Source organism: Lepisosteus oculatus, chromosome 9, assembly GCF_040954835.1.
Source record: "Lepisosteus oculatus isolate fLepOcu1 chromosome 9, fLepOcu1.hap2, whole genome shotgun sequence".
NCBI lineage: Eukaryota > Metazoa > Chordata > Actinopteri > Semionotiformes > Lepisosteidae > Lepisosteus > Lepisosteus oculatus.
This window is the reverse complement of record NC_090704.1, coordinates 24,362,931-24,381,176: the sequence shown is the minus strand read 5'-3', so window position 1 is coordinate 24,381,176 and position 18,246 is coordinate 24,362,931. Positions and strand designations below refer to the sequence as shown.

Sequence of the window (18,246 nt, the reverse complement as noted above, 5' to 3'; positions counted from 1 at the left end):
CCTAATGGGGCCACAGGAATAATGGAAGGCTGGTCATATCCATCCATTATTACAAACAAGCCTTTAAAGAAACACAAACAGAATGTACTTTTATGATTTTAAATATTTGTATATCGCCTCAGCAAAAATAATTTGACTCTCCCCCCCCCCCCCACCCCCCATATATTCAGTACTTAATTCAAAAATTCATTTCAGCTGTAGAGTCTTCTTCAGGTGTCAGTTCCCGTTTCTTTTCTTCTCCTTTGCGGCCTACGCGTGTTGACGCACTACCTACTTGAGCTACTGCAGAGTTTTCTTACATATTACTTACCACCATTTGCTTTGACTTGGAAAAACTATGCAGTATTTTTTGAAAACAGCCCTTTCTTGTTCGTCTATTTGTGCCAGCCACGTGTTACTGGCAGTCCTCAAATGTGTCAACTACCGCGAGGAAGGCCTTCCACACTCCAGGCCTGCTTGTGCACACAGCCCCGCCTCCTCTTCTCGTTTGCCTGATCTCTCGGTTCGTGTCCGCGATGCAGGTCCAGTGCGGACCCCCACCCTTCGTCACACACCACTTGGAGTGGTCCACCATGATGCCGAAAGGCCTGGCCTCTGGCAGCTGCATAGTCTTCACGTTGTACACCTTGTGCGCCACAGAGCAATTCGACGGCAGAGGCCGATGAAGCTTCCCCCAGCTTTTGGCAAAGAAGTCGTCTTCTAAGTAGTTAACCAGCAAACCTGAATAGAGATCTGAAATGGAACAGTGTCACAGGTTCCCTGTAAGAATCTGTCCCAGACACACTTTCTACCCAACCAAAAACAGGAAGTGCACTTGCTACCAAAACGTCAAACTGGAACCGAGAACAAGTGAATGTGTATTTCTTCCCCCCCTCTCTGAATGCTGTACTGTATTGGTTGCTACCCAGAACGTTCTTTTTTAAATCAGCACCACCAATATACAGTAGATCAAGTGTGAAGTGTGACATATTGCTTTTGAAGGGCAGTGTTTGAAACTTACTGGATTGTTCCTTTTCTACATAACCTTTTTTTAAATGTATTTAAATGACAACCGTTTCCAATAACCTTTAAAGTAACAGCAGAATGAGATCCTTGGATCAAGTAATCAATTTCTAATGGAACAAACTGCACATGTTATTTAAGTCCTGGTTCCTTTCAAGAAACAGCAGGATGAGATCCTTGAATTAACTACTAAGAAATTAGCTAAATGGGCCAAATGTAACCTCTCGTGTTCTTAGGTATTAAATGGTACAGTATCTAAAGAAGCTACACAAGTTATATTTTTATCCTTTCTTATGTTTAAATCAACATACCAAGAGAAAAACATTTGATTTAAATTGTTGTATAAATAAAAGATTGAAATATTCTATTAATCAATTTGTTCAAGAATTGGGCTTTACAGGATGTTAATAAAGCACCTACAAACTACCTCAGACACAAATCCTAAACCTAAATTACTACTGAATATAAATTGATGCTTTACTAACATCCCATAAAATCTCTTTTGAAAGAAAGCGATGCTATGAAACCTTAAATCTAAAGTGTAACCGCAGATACATGTAGGAAAGTTCAGTTGCCAGGTGGCAGATTGAGAAAGTTTCACCAAAACAAAGTATGCTTTTTTATATAAATACATCTTCAATTGGGAAAGGCTTTGAGTAAAAATAAACTGGATATTGTTCCACAAAATCTTTGTGAGAAAGTGGGTCTTGCTGGCTAGAAACAGCCAACATACAATAGAGTTAGACTTTGTAAAAATTAAATAAATTCAGATTCTGAGAGGCTCAATTAGTGCTTGTTCAGAGTAAATCAGACATTGTTGTCCAAGTTTCAGCAGTGATACATAATTCACTGAATACCAACACCAACAGGGTTGGACACTTTGGGATATCCAAGCGATCTCAAACGCGTCCGATAACTGCAACCTCTATGACCTGCTGGGCACCAGTGCTCTTGTACTGTTGTCAATGAAAGAAAAATCATTAGTACAACTTATGCCAACTCTGACACTTAGCATCACTGTGGGGCTGTTAAGCACATATTTTGAAGAAATAAGTACATTTCGTCATCTCTTCCAAGCTGGTACAGGTCTGGAACTGTGATAATTAATTTGTGATTTTAAAATGTAGAGGTATGCAAAAAATTAACTATTGATTCCAAATATCTAAAATGAGAAAAATAGCTGATGTTACATTTTCACTTCCCAGGAACAAACTGCAATAATGAAGCACAGAGATTGTTTATGGATCATGGCAACTGTGTTGTTCAATACTGTTTCTGTATTTTGAATTGGAGAATAGTTTCTAAAGAAGCGATCAGTTGGGAAACAAACGTGATCCATAGACTTTACTGATTTTTTTTCTGCAGACTCTAGCTCTGCCTTGAGTGGTGCTCACCGTCATTAAATCTAGAGCATTTTGCAAAGCTGGTGAAAGTTTACCCTGCTAAAGATGTCAGGGGCAGCTGCTTAAACCAAGGCTCTTTCCTGGGATAGCATGTTCTCTGAGCCACACACTGAAGGTCTCTGTGGAAGGTTTGGGGGACGTGATAGTCAAAAGAGTATACATGGATATACTGGAGTTGCACAGCTGTAGAGACAAGAATGAAAAATAACCAAGAGTAAGCATGGCATTTTCATACATCCAGGTCAAATGCCCCCTTTCTTTTTCCATTAGTCTGGAGAGTTTTCTTTATTTATTTTCACTTGTTAAACTATCCTCCAAGTTCTAAAATGTTGACATACATTTTCAGCAGCCACAATACACATCATTTAGATTTAATTAGAAAGTCTAAGGCTATTTTGGTATTTATTTTCATCTGTATACACAATGAGGTGTAAGTCTATTAGTGTCCACCTATTCTCAGGGTTATATTAAGCTTGCATATGAAATTGAACCACCAAATTGAACCACTAAATTTACCTGTGGGGCAAAAAACAGTCTATTCAGAAAATAACAGAATAGACTGTTTTTTGCCCCACAGGTAAATTTAGAATAGGAAAAGAAAAGGTGCTCCAAACCAGAACAAGAACTGCAAATTAACCAATACTTGAATCTTAAAAGCTGGAAAAATTGTACCAAAGGCTTTCAGAAAGTGATAGACAGCTGTGATGTCAATGCCATGGACATACTAAAGCTCAACAATCAAACTTGTTCAAGAAAAGGTTCACACAGCTGTATGTACATGTGAACGCCTACCTATGTCCTTGAAGGTGCTGTATGTGTAAGTCCCGCAGAAGAAGGTCTGTGCATTTTCATGCCCACTGGAGGGCAAGAATGATGTAGAATGATTTTTCACATCTGGAAGTTCTGGGGTGCTGTGAACCAGCCACACTCCTGTCTGTCTAACATCACAATCCCTGAAAAAGGTCACACAAGATATATTCAAATCTCTTATCGTTTTTGATCCGTCTGGTTTTTCAGTTTCAATGTTTTTAAAGGACAAGTCTGCTCTTTTTGAACAGAGTCCATTATCAAGCCTGCTTCCAGCTGACGAAGTCAATTAATCAATTAAGTTCAAGAATCAAACAAGAACTGTATAATTGATCAAACTAAACAAAAGATCTTCTATTTTGGGCTAGTTTTCAGTTCTCTTAATCTGACTTTTGGCTTTTTTGTCCAACCGAATTAAACTGAACATACTTCATGGCCAAGTCAGATTAAGAGAATTGAAAACCATAGTCCAAAATAGGACTATTCTTAATCCTATTAATTGTTTTCATTTCTCTTCAACTGACAATTGGCCATGAAGTATGTACATCTATCTCTTAATCTCAACAATTTAATTTACTGTATTCATTTAGAAATGGGCTACTGTAAATTCAATTCAATAGAGCCCACAACAAGCATCTTTAGTTTTGTTTTTCCCAGCAGATGAATTTTTTATTACAAACATCAGTATTATATTGACTTACAGAAGTGTTTTTCAACTCAGTGATTTTCACCAGGAGAAAAAGCTTTGAAGGCAACAGATTTGTTCTTAGCTTATGTGATGCCTCAGTCAAAGAAATGTGAATGGGAAAAAAAATAATGAACAAAAACAAGATGGAAATATATACTTTAAAGCTTTATGATTCAAGTTTTAAAACCAGAAAACACAGAAAGCTGGTGTTGGTATTCTAAAGACACAGTATATACTTCGGACGTGCCATCATGTCTTGACCATACACAGTAAATCCTAAAATAAATGTTTTCTACTGAATCAATGATTTGGACAACATCTGCAGAATCACACGTGTAAATGTTCTACCCTGAAATAGTGTAAATGTTAAAATATTTTATTTTAGATGTATATAAAATGAACAATTCACATCCTGCATATGTAGCAAACATTGCACTTGGCTTTAATCATAGGAATAAGCAAGCAAACCCAGCAAGTATTACAGATACAATTCTATTGTTTGTTGTGTTGTCTATGATGTTTTCCCCCCCATTTTCTGTGTCCTTCTGTCTTGTACATTATAAAATGTTACTTACCTTAAAGTTTGTATTTGTATTGCACAAAAGGCTTTTGAATTATGAGAGAAACCTGTGAAAATAAACAAATCGAAAAGACAATGTACAGTGCCTTGCGAAAGTATTCGGCCCCCTTGAACTTTTCAACCTTTTGCCACATTTCAGGCTTCAAACAAAGATATAAATTTTTTATTTTATGTGAAGAATCACCAACAAGTGGGACACAATTGTGAAGTGGAACGAAATCTATTGGATTTTTGAAACTTTTTTAACTAATAAAAAAATGAAAAGTGGGGCGTGCAAAATTATTCGGCCCCTTTACTTTCAGTGCAGCAAACTCACTCCAGAAGTTCAGCGAGGATCTCTGAATGATCCAATGTTGTCCTAAATGACTGATGGTGATAAATAGAATCCACCTGTGTGTAATCAAGTCTCTGTATAAATGCACCTGCTCTGTGATAGTCTCAATGTTCTGTTGAAAGCGCAGAGAGCATCATGAAGACCAAGGAACACACCAGGCAGGTCCGTAATACTGTTGTGGAGAAGTTTAAAGCTGGATTTGGATACAAAACGATTTCCCAAGCTTCAAACATCCCAAGGAGCACTGTGCAAGCGATCATCTTGAAATGGAAGGAGTATCAGACCACTGCAAATCTACCAAGACCTGGCCGTCCCTCTAAACTTTCAGCTCAGACAAGGAGAAGACTGATCAGAGATGCAGCCAAGAGGCCCATGATCACTCTGGATGAACTGCAGAGAACTACAGCTGAGGTGGGAGAGTCTGTCCATAGGACAACAATCAGTCTTACACTGCACAAATCTGGCCTTTATGGAAGAGTGGCAAGAAGAAAGCCATTTCTCAAAGATATCCATAAAAAGTCTCGTCTAAAGTTTGCCACAAGCCACCTGGGAGACACCCCAAACATGTGGAAGAAGGTGCTCTGGTCAGATGAAACCAAAATCAAACTTTTTGGCCACAATGCAAAACGATATGTTTGGCGTAAAAGCAACACAGCTCATCACCCTCAACACACCATCCCCACTGTCAAACATGGTGGTGGCAGCATCATGGTTTGGGCCTGCTTTTCTTCAGCAGGGACAGGGAAGATGGTTAAAATTGAGGGGAAGATGGATGCAGCCAAATACAGGACCATTCTGGATGAAAACCTGTTGGAGTCTGCAAAAGACCTGAAACTGGGACGGAGATTTATCTTCCAACAAGACAATGATCCCAAACATACAGCAAAATCTACAAAGGAATGGTTCACAAATAAACGTATCCAGGTGTTTGAATGGCCAAGTCAAAGTCCAGACCTGAATCCAATCGAGAATCTGTGGAAAGAGCTGAAAACTGCTGTTCACAAACGCTCTCCATCCAACCTCACTGAGCTCGAGCTGTTTTGCAAGGAAGAATGGGCAAGAATTTCAGTCTCTCGATGTGCAAAACTGATAGAGACATACCCCAAGCGACTTGCAGCTGTAATCGCAGCAAAAGGTGGCTCTACAAAGTATTAACGCAAGGGGGCCGAATAATTTTGCACGCCCCACTTTTCATTTTTTTATTAGTTAAAAAAGTTTCAAAAATCCAATAGATTTCGTTCCACTTCACAATTGTGTCCCACTTGTTGGTGATTCTTCACATAAAATAAAAAATTTATATCTTTATGTTTGAAGCCTGAAATGTGGCAAAAGGTTGAAAAGTTCAAGGGGGCCGAATACTTTCGCAAGGCACTGTATATGGCATACAGTATATATGGGGAAACAGCCAAGTCCTGTCAGCTGCAAGTGGGCAGGGATGTTTTTGGTAACATTTGGTAGAAAACAGACCTTTTGCTCTTTGAGTAAGCAAAACATGCAGCTATCTGGAACCCGATTCTGTGATTTTTTTAAGGAGCATATTTGTGATTTTTAAAGTGGGCCTTAGTTTCTGATCATTAATATTCATGTTTTGTTTAGGTAAGATGACGGTGCTGTGTTGAGAGAGGTTAATGTTACAAATTACTGCCAGAATTACTTCAGTATACAAACTGCCAAGAACTGAAAAACGCAAGAGAGGTTACAGACACAAGTGGGCTGCTCAAGTGACCGTATTCATTAGGTTGCTAGTAGCTAGTAGTTTACTGATGAATCATGTGAAACTGTCTCTTGTACTGTAGGAATCCCAGGAACAGGTTTATCTCTAGAACAAATCTGACAGCTTGTCCCAGAGACAGTTCGCCCTCTCAATGCATGACATCATCCTGGCGCCCAAAAGCTGACACCAAACAAATAGCAGGTTTAAGTGAAATTGAGTCAGAAGTCCCTACCTTCTGGCCTCCTTCTGGGTCCAGCGAATGCACACACGCTACATACTCCTGCATGGCCTGTTCTTTGCTCATGTCCCCAAGCTGCTTCCAGGCCTGCCTGCAGCATCACAGCACAATGTGTAACCCATCAGCAGCCTTACAGAGCCCAGCTGGTAGAAACTCTTAACCGCTTTTCAGTAGGGCAAATGTTTTGTTTTTTATTTTTAATACAGTTCGGCAAGGAGATTGTGAATGCTAGAACTCAGCTTCTCGGGTATGTAATTTAGTCATAGTCTATCCCATAAGTTGACTGACAGATCTTACTTGCCTAGGATGTTATTTAGCCTTTAACAACTGAAATCCTACTTACACTCCCTGGTCTGTTGGGTTTCTTACAATATCTGTGAAAGTTCACACATTTACCTTTCTTTTTTTCTGGACAACACTGAAACCTATATTTAGTGTGGGTTTGTGGAGTCGCACAGATTTGTCTCTTGCCTTGTGTAACTTAAAATGAGTTTGTGCACAATACTTTAGCTATCGCTTTCTAAAAGGAATACATATTCAACAACTGAAAAGGTATCAATGAGAAGAAGCAAACTTTAAGAATATGATTAGCTAGTCATCATGTGAACACAGGATAACAATGGCTGTTTCAAACAGCAAATCCACTGGAATTTAACTGTATTCCTATTTTAAATTCACAGTGGCAATATGCTCACTGTGTGGAAAATGATTCAATTTATTTTTTAAATGTGCTAGATATGATATATATATATATTGATATATATTTTATTACCCTGTTCATTTATGCCAACTGCTTATTTCTAAATTTTGCATATAAATAATGTATATCTCAGTATACGTGGCCAGTAGGTTTGTCAGTAATACAAAATGTTTGGAGAGTAGCAGATAAGTCGTTTTGTACACTTCTATTCAACATTCGTCAGTTAAAACGATCCCTTGGGGAACTAGAAAATATTGCTAGTGGTTTCTACATTCAAACGTACTCAGTACTTTATAAACACGAAGGTCACCAACTACATGACAGCAGCTGATTATGCACATGCTGAGTGCACATTTTTAAGGTTTCAAACTAATTGATCTTGAGCCCGAAAACACATCAAACACGTCTTTGCTTCAGTTTATTAAAGAGTTGCCAAAGGTTTGGGGTCGCTTTACCTGTTTATACCTGGCGTACAGGTAAAGCAGCCGTTCTCTGCTCGCTGTCTGCACCAGTCCACGGAGCCGCTCAGCTGCCGCTTCAAACTCGGCTTCGAGCTCCGTCTCTTCCAGGCGATACCCCAGGTCACCAGCACCGCAACCTTCCTCCCCGAGACCCAAGTCTGAATCCGAATCTGACCCACCGAGCGGCTCTCCTGTGTCTGGCCGAGCCGGGTCGGTACCTGAACCCGTAGCAGAGTCGGGGGAAGACGATGGAGAGCGAGACGCCATATTGGAGTATGTCTATAAATATAAATGTTATGATCGTGGTTTGTATTTCCCGAATAATCTAAATCAATCTCCAGGAAGACAAATTATATTAAAATTACTCTCTCCTGCAGACAGTATCAAGATGCTGGCTAACCGTTTCGGGACTTGTTGCTCACCGCGGTCCGTTAACTGTTCGCTCCCCTAAGCGGTCCGAAGGGAAACCAAAAACACAGAGTAGATAAATTGCCAATTTGTTTTAAGCCCTCTGACCGGCAATACAGCTTGTGCAGTGAGGCATTGCAACTTGCCAATCACACGAAAGTTCATTAGGTGCACTTGTTGGTGCACAGTAGAACGTTGATAGTTCATCTGGCTTGCCTGGTTTTTCAGTAGCCAATTCATTCATGTATCTAGTCTAACCCTTTCCTCAAGGAGGTCAGGATATTGGCGTCCACATCACAGTTGGGATGTTTGTTCCAGGCCCCAAACCCTTTGAATAAAAATATGCATTTCCCTGTTTGGTAGATTATTTAAACCTCTTATATTTTTTAAATCCAAATAGTTTCCCCTAGTTCGTGCTGCACTACTAAATCTTATGAAGTGCACTACTGTAGGTCAGTAGCTTTGAGGATTTTGAATACTTACAGTAAATCAGGTCTTGCTATAACTATGAATAGAATTATGAAGGCCAAGACTGTTTTATTTTTTTAATGGTATAGTACACCAATAAGATATTTACAGACAACTAACAAACCATTTTGTGATTTAGTTGAAAAGTGTCTGGTCATGCATGTGGTAGTGTGCTCACCTATTTGAATAACACAACATTATACAAAAACATGAATGCGATTATTTTTATTTCAGAAACAGTAGATCAGCTAGGCAAATGAGGTTCCCATCATTAGAACTCCTTTTTTGAGTTTTCATTGCAAGGAGTTTCCCCTCCATGTTAAACATGTTTGATGGTGGCAGATGGATTATTACAGGAAGGCTCTGGATACAGCAGTCGACATCTTCGACAGCAAAGATGTTTTTTTTGGCATCTTCCTGAATTTGGAATTACAGGGATCCCTGGAAACACAGAGTGGTTTGACATGTCACTGTTCGAGTTTCTTTATTCCATGGCAGCAGGTCAGATAGACTTTGGATACAGTTCTACCCAGAGGCATCTGAATGTCAGGTTTATTCAATAAGAAGCTATTTGATTAAAGGTGTGTGGTAATTTGGCTATTAGACAACTGTTTTTCAGTCGTTTCAATCACATTCATAACTATTATTCCTGTCATCTTCTATTGGACTATTCACCCCTGATCTGTACTATTACCTGTCCCTTAACCAGTTCAATACATGAATTTCCCTAAATGCCTATTGCCTTTAATTTAAGAAGAACATTATCAAAAGCATCTTTAAAATCTAATCATATCATTTTGTACGTTCTGTGTGTGTTTACTGCTGTGACTTGTTTGAAGAATTTTAACAAGATGGTAAAGGAAGAATGACCTTTTCTAAAACCATATTGACTACTGCTAGGGTCTTATTTTCATATGAGCGATCCTGTTGTTTAGTTCTAAAGTGGTTTTCATAACTTTACTTGTAAAAGAAGGAAGACGTATTAGCTTAAATCTTATATCTATCATATAAGTCACATTTAGTCATATTTACTATACCGAGAGATACTGTAGAAGGGAATGAGGGAGGGCACTGAAAATGGAGAAAATAGAGTACTGTTGAAGAGGACTGCCAAAGATTGGTGCACTGGACAATGGACTATTTAGAAGAGAGATCAGGGAAGAGTAGAGGTGCACAGGTAACCACTTGATCAGAGTGGAGTTTAGAGTTCTGCCTCACCATTCCTATGGAGGTAGCAGAGTCAATAAAACTTGACGTTTGCAGAACACCAAGGCCAATTTGTATACAAATCAGTTTGTTTTTTAAAGGATTCTAAATTTAGGATGAATTCCCCCATTCTACATAAATTCCATCCAATGTCTAATTCTGAACCACACTTGTCACTAATGTGCTACACAAAATAAAATCCAAGTCACAAACTAAATACTCACCATATGGAGTGTTCTGAGGCTTATTCCTACTGAATCTGTCCAAACTAAAAACTTTTTTTGAAGAACTATGAGCACACAAAGAAAACAATTTAGGAATATTTCTTCCACAGCTATTATACTTGAACTGTTACGTACTGTATTGATCTTGATAAATTTGTAGTCATTATTCATACAGAACATTCAGCATTGGCCACCATACAGTAGCAGTTGCTATTCTTGTTGATTGCAATTAATAGGAATGTCTTCTAGAGTGTTATTTGATGTACAAATGAGCATTCTATTCAAATAATTTCTGTAGTGCTAATATTAAAAATACAATGTCCAAATTAATAATTTAAGTTTGGGTATCTAATCCATACCTTGTGTTTTTGAGGCTTGTTGTACTCATCAGGCACTTTAAATGGTCCAAAGCTTTCACAGCTCCCACGTCCACTGGATGTTCCCTGGGCTCTTAAGTTTTCCAAAGATGGATTTGTTTCATTCTGAATTCTGACGTCTTTTGACCTATTACCCATGATCTTATGCTTTATCATGGAGCCAAACTTTTTCAAAGGATGTTTCTTGACTTTCTGGCTCACATTCACATCTTCATCCGGCATATTAACTGCAAAGGGGATGTTGCTGTGCGAGAGAAGCCCTTCGCTCTTAGAGTTTTGGTCAGTTGCATTGGGGTCCTGTAATGTTTTGCTATGTCAATGCGCAGACCACTCTTGCTTTGGGCTGGACAGAGATTTTTGTCCTTATTAAGGCTGGGATTGTACACATACCAAGATGAGTGTCCGGGCAACTCCTGTCACAAAAAAACAAAAAGTTACAGTTCAGTGATTGTTCAGTGTAAATCAAAACAAGTAACACTTCTCTTACTGAAAAGAAGATAAGGATTATGGGGTGTGTATATGTTTTTAGCACTGACGTTAACACTGGAATAAAGGCAGACAATGAAATATAAAATAATAAACCAATGTGAATGTTTACAATTGCATGTATAGAAAATAATGCATCTCAGTTTTTTTTATGATGCAGACATCAGTTTGGAAATGTAGACAATACTTTGAGCAAGTCTCTCTATAGTAGCATTAACTCACCTGATTGCTCTTGTACTAATTGAATAAGAAAGTGATAAAGCTGACATCCACAGACACGTGAGTTTAGAACGTATGCTATGAACTGACAGTAGGGATATTTCTGAGATGTTACACAGTATTAGGGAAAACAAATCTGGATTTGTAGTTTTATTGTAAAGGAAAATGCACAACATAACTATCATCATATTTACAAAATAAAAGTTCCATTTTCCAGTACTTTCTACACAAATGTCTGTTAATTAGGTACAGAACAGGTCCATCCTACTTTCATAAGAGAAATTTTTACAGGTTTGGAACTGTTGGTCATACCTCATCAACCACATCATGCTAAGAGGACTCCAGAAGTCGTGTTTTAATACAGTCTGGCCTCGAGGAGCTTTTCTTCCCTAAAGCCTTACCACTGCTGTACTCCTTCTAGATCCTGGACTCTTTGAACCAGATAATCTCCAGGCTTCTCTCGTGTCTCAGAAGCTAACAAGGTGTCACACCAACAGCTTCTCCTAGGGAACGTGATGAGCAGGGCTTATCCATAGTGTCTTCTGGCTGGAAACTGTTTTCAAAACCACTTGGGACTGTTGGAGAAAAGCCTTTTGGAAACTTTGTCATAGAAGACTGTCGTTTTTTACTTCTGACTGTTCGACAAATAACAGGTGAAGGTTCTAACTGGTCCATTTTGGTGCACATGAGCTGCTCAGTGCTCCGGGTTTCCATATCAATGGCAGCTTGAGGAGTACTGGACTCAGGGCTGGAACAGTTTAGCTGAATTTCCTTTAGCAGATTATGTGTGATTCCATGTACTATTTCAGAAGAAACAAGAGAAACTTCAGAAAACTGAGGACTGGGTATTGCCTCTTTGTTGTGCTCACTAGTTATGTTAGTATCACCCCTCACCTCAACGATCTTACTTGCTTCTCTGCTAATACTGGTCTCTGGTGAAAGGGATGAACATCGGGAAGCTGAATGTGTCAGCTTGGAAATGTTGGTCACCATAGAACTGATTATGGTTTTGACCACTGTCTCATTTCTGGTGGCTACAGCTTTCTGTAGAACCTGTTGGGATCCAGTTTGGCACAGCAATTCATTGTGAACAGAGCTAGCAACCTGCTAAATCTTGTGTGGTTCATGAAACACATCATTATCCTGTTTCACAACTGTTATCTCCTGTTTTTCGGACAAGTCCTGCAACACACTGTCAAAGAGGTCCACAGCTATCTGACTCAGCAAAGACACAGACATCTTCCCTGGGATTTCTGTAGAAGTTTCCTCTTTTATCAAAGTAGGGTATATCTGCAATAGCAGCTGTGTTATGATGTTTTCCACAGTCTCAGTACACACTAAAGTCATATTAAGTGATTCTGTTGATTTAGCCATAGACATTTCCTGGAGCCCAACTAAGGAAACCGGTTCAATATTCAACGGTTCTACAGGGACACTGAGTGGTTTGATTTCAGAACTGTTTTCAAGATGGGAGTCTCTTTTCAGTTCCTCAGAAGAACTGTTCTCAATTTCTGATGTAACGATATGATTATATTCGTGTATTGCGACATTTCTTTGAAAAAATAGAATAGCAATATTATGGACAATTAATTGACTTTTATATTTCTAAATATCACAACATGATCGAATTTAAGTCATTTTAATAAACAATGAATAGTCACCTATGCGTTACAATATAAACATTTATACTGATTTAAATCGCAAACAAGGGTTTAAATTTATGTGTTTTTTTATTCACAATCAGACAAATGCAACATAAATTGATATCTTTGTCTTCTAAGTATCTTAATAAACTTTCAGCATAGCTTTCTCTCTGTTTAGATTTATTTTTCTTGGGATCAAACGTGGAAAGATTAGATTTTAATCATTTTATTTTTTAAATACATTTTAGAAAAGTGTAATCTATACTAAAAAGCTGTACACCACCTGCTATAAAGATACATATTGTAATACTTTCGGGCTCAGATAGGACGGACACGAACTCAGATTTGCGGAGTTAAATCTCAACAAAACAACAACAAATCTCAATATCTAGTACGAATTATTTGTAATACAAACCAAAAACTCTCTCAAATTCCTACAATTAGCATAGCCTGCCCCTTATGCAAAACTAAACCCTCCTCAAAATCCAATTTTCAACATACAGCATTACACAAAATCAATACATCAACACTCTATACTCAATAACGATAATTCACAAACAGCCAGAACATGTAACTCCACATTCCCAAACAGACCTAATTTCCATAGCCCCGCCCCTTATGTAAAACCAACATCCCTCCCCTGTTGTCTCTCTCCGCTGGCCTTTGTAATCGTTTTTATTTTTAAATTAGTTTAGCAAAGTCATGTATTTTAAAAATCTTAAGATTTCTATATTTATGTCTTTATTTAGTGGTTTCATTAGTGACAAAGGCTAAACTTTCTTGGAAAAATGTCTTTTATGTAAACCATATTTGCTATTAATTCATTTAGGGCTAGAATATGTTCATTGTCTTCCAATGAAAGAAGGGTTCCTTTCGCCGTAAATGTCGGGTTGACATTACAAGCTTGCCACGCCCGGACTGTTACACCAACGTATTAGCATGTTAAAGCGATTTCATTGAGTAGCCTAGCTTTCTTAACTAGTAAGTACTGTACTTTTGGAGGGGGGGAGGTGTCTTTCGCTGGAAATCTTGTCCCCTTCTACTTTGAAAATACCTGTGAAACCGGTTTAATTTGTCACAGCCAGCACTCCCGCAGAGAGGGGGGTTGTACTCGTTAATGTCTAAACCGGAACACATCATTATATCTCATTTTGTATTTCTATAAAAAAATCGTTTGCCCAGCCTGACACTATTGTTGTTATTGTTTTTATCCTGTAAAGCGCTTTGAGGAGCCACCTTTAAAGGCGCCATATACAATAAAGTTCATTATTATTACTATTGTTAATTTGCTGGACAGAGAGGTGAACATTATTACGCAGAAGACAAAGATAGCGATCTACGTTGCATTGTGCATTGTGCTGCTGTAATACAGTTTAAAATAATTAAAAGTCTAAACAGTATCACCTTTATTTATGGGTTGCAATTTAAAAAAAGTCAAAAACCGCACTCAAAATGCAATTTAGAGCTTTCTGGCAAGAGGAGACACCCAAATTAATAATGTCACATGCCACTGTTTGTGCATGAACAAGGTTATACTGCTAGTTCCTTAGATACGCGATTAAAACGTTTTTAATAAAATGCTTTTATTCACTCATAATCTGACAATTTCAGGAAGACTAAGGAAGGACTAAGGGAATTGTCATCTGTTGTTGAAGCTCTGTGAGCTAGGTGACTTTGAGGCCACTTGTTATCCCAGGTTGTTTGAATCGCCACAATTCAAATAGAGAAAAAAGAACTGACTGACAAGATTTAAGATGTGGCTGTCAATGTTGGATTAAAAAAAACACGTTGCCTGACGTTAGTTGCATTGCTTGAAAAATAATTTTATTTCGAGAGACTGGATAAGTAATTCAAGTGTTTTTTTAACTTCCTGAAAAACAAATAATTAAACTACATGTGCAAACGTTTTATGATATTTCGCTGTTGTGAATGTCTGTGGAGTGTATCTTATTTGCCTGTCTGTCCTGGCTGTGCTCTCTGGGTACAATGGGGACAGATGGGTACAATCAGTGTTGGGTATTTACTTTGCTTTGAGATGCCACTTTTAAAGGTGATATATAAAATCAAGGCTTTAACTTGCTTTGACTCCGCAAGTCTGAGTTCTTGTGTCTGTCCTATCCGAACCCGAAAGTATTACAATATGTATCTTTATAGGAGGTGGTGTACAGCTTTTTAGTATAGAATACACTTTTCTAAAATGTATTTAAAAAATAAAAATGGTTACAATATAATCTTTCCACATTTGATCCCAAGGTCCCAAGAAAAAATAAATCTAAACGGGGAGAAAGCTATGCTGAAAGTTTATTAAGATACTTAGAAGACAAAGATATCAATTTATGTTGCATTTGTCTGATTGTGAATCAAAAAACATTTATTTAAACCCACGTTTGCGATTTAAATCAAAACGTGATTTAAATCAATATAAATGTTTATATTGTAACGCATAGGTGACTATTCATTGTTATTAAAATTACTTAAATTCGATCAGAGTGGGAGTCAGGAACCTAACCCACAGCGCCACCGGCAAGGTCATATGCAGAGTGCTGAAAAAGCACTACAGAAACATTATCAACAGACAATGTACAGCGTGTACTATTCTTGTGTTGCGGTATATGAATATAATGATATCTTTATTAATTTCTTTAGATACACAATTCCATATTATATTCCCTTTTAATCAAATTCTAAAAGTATGCTTGTTGACTCCAGTATCACATTAGTTAAAGACTTGGAAGCTTAAAATGTTTAGGGAGAAAAAATACTGGTGTGTATTGTTTAGTACCGAGACCAGCCATATACTGTATGTTTATGTTCCAAAATTAATATCATTTATGGCCTTCACACACGTTACAGTATGCTCCTATTCTTTTTATGCTCAGCTACTAAGATTTCCCTTCAGTGGTAAAATTCCATATAAATATTCAATACTTAAACTGGCACAGTAAAGACATTTAAATCTTTCTACGACCGATCAACGCACCACGAGTGCCCGTCGGTCAACCAATCACGTACCGCGGTATTTTGCATCATCTCGCGTCACGATGCGCGATGACGTAGCCAATTACCCCCGGTACGTGCCTGTGCCACGCACTTTGAATGGCTGCATCTGTAAATCCAGGGTACAACGTCTGATTTTTTTGTCATAAAAAAATTACTATTGGATTTGAAAGTTTTTTTTTTCCTTTCAATAGTTCGTTTTGAAACGATTCACCAGAATGTATTCTTGAGGAGAGTAATGTTTGTGAGATGCTTGCCTTGCCTCGCTTCTTTTAGTCAACTGTTGACTCTTTGTCAACTGCTGCAGTTCAGTTCTACAGAGCTCTGCTGGTTTAAAATGCAGAAAATGAGCTCTAATCACATAAGATTATTCCAGTTTTGCCACAATGCTCATGTCAAACATGGGGGACCCCTAAAAACAAGAGCTATTTTTGCTTTGTAGGCCACTACATCACCTAGAAATGATCAAGGCTGCTTGACCCTTCTTCTCTTGCCACAGGTTCTGTTCATCTCCCAGAAGCACCAGTGCACCCACAGACTGGCAACAGACACTAGTATTGTTTAAGTGCCCTTTTTATTTTCTAGTGATCTCAACAGTTAACACTGTCCAACACCCAGGACACATTGTACAGTGTCACAGTTCTAGAGCAGTATACAGGATGTGATACTCTTTTATGTGTTTTTGGAATCATACAGGTTTATTCTGTATAAGCTGCCAGACCACGATGAAGGAAGAGGTCTGCGATACCTCTACATGGATGACCATACCAATGGCTGGGTATATGGGAAGAAATTGGTGAATGACTCCAAGAGTGCAGTGGGGCAGACTTTGCAGCCTTTTTTGTCCTTCATTCATAAAAAGGTAAGAAACCTTTATTTATTATTTGTGTCATCTCCCAGAAAGTGAGGTCAGGATATACATTGTCTTTTCGATTTGTTTATTTTCACAGGTTTCTCTTATAATTCAAAAGCCTTTTGTGCAATACAAATACAAACTTTAAGGTAAGTAACATTTTATAATGTACAAGACAGAAGGACACAGAAAATGGGGGGAAAAAACATCATAGACAGCACAACAAACAATAGAATTGTATCTGTAATACTTGCTGGGTTTGCTTGCTTATTCCTATGATTAAAGCCAAGTGCAATGTTTGCTACATATGCAGGATGTGAATTGTTCATTTTATATATTTCTAAAATAAAATATTTTAACATTTACACTATTTCAGGGTAGAACATTTACACGTGTGATTCTGCAGATGTTGTCCAAATCATTGATTCAGTAGAAAACATTTATTTTAGGATTTACTGTGTATGGTCAAGACATGATGGCACGTCCGAAGTATATACTGTGTCTTTAGAATACCAACACCAGCTTTCTGTGTTTTCTGGTTTTAAAACTTGAATCATAAAGCTTTAAAGTATATATTTCCATCTTGTTTTTGTTCATTATTTTTTTCCCCTTTACATTTCTTTGACTGAGGCATCACATAAGCTAAGAACAAATCTGTTGCCTTCAAAGCTTTTTCTCCTGGTGAAAATCACTGAGTTGAAAAACACTTCTGTAAGTCAATATAATACTGATGTTTGTAATAAAAAATTCATCTGCTGGGTAAAACAAAACTAAAGATGCTTGTTGTGGGCTCTATTGAATTGAATTTACAGTAGCCCATTTCTAAATGAATACAGTAAATTAAATTGTTGAGATTAAGAGATAAATGTACATACTTCATGGCCAATTGTCAGTTGAAAAGAAATGAAAACAATTAATAGGATTAAGAATAGTCCTATTTTGGACTGTGGTTTTCAATTCTCTTAATCTGACTTTTGGCCATGAAGTATGTTCAGTTTAATTCGGTTGGACAAAAAAGCCAAAAGTCAGATTAAGAGAACTGAAAACTAGCCCAAAATAGAAGATCTTTTGTTTAGTTTGATCAATTATACAGTTCGTTTGATTCTTGAACTTAATTGATTAATTGACTTCGTCAGCTGGAAGCAGGCTTGATAATAGACTCTGTTCAAAAAGAGCAGACTTGTCCTTTAAAAACATTGAAACTGAAAAACCAGACGGATCAAAAAGGATAAGAGATTTGAATATATCTTGTGTGACCTTTTTCAGGGATTGTGATGTTAGACAGACAGGAGTGTGGCTGGTTCACAGCACCCCAGAACTTCCAGATGTGAAAAATCATTCTACATCATTCTTGCCCTCCAGTGGGCATGAAAATGCACAGACCTTCTTCTGCGGGACTTACACATACAGCACCTTCAAGGACATAGGTAGGCGTTCA

The 18,246-nt window shown here is 37.9% G+C and overlaps 1 long non-coding RNA gene and 1 pseudogene across 1 annotated transcript; both read right to left on the bottom strand.

Moving 5' to 3' along the window:
* Positions 1 to 364: 364 nt before the first annotated feature.
* LOC138241282 (deoxyribonuclease-2-alpha-like) overlaps positions 365 to 18,246 on the bottom strand; it is a 129,345-nt pseudogene continuing 111,463 nt past the window's right edge.
* Positions 9,014 to 10,437, bottom strand: LOC138241142 (uncharacterized). Its single transcript, XR_011190321.1, has 2 exons — positions 10,234 to 10,437; positions 9,014 to 9,244 (listed from the first exon to the last, which is right to left on the bottom strand). It is a non-coding gene; the product is annotated as an uncharacterized lncRNA (long non-coding RNA).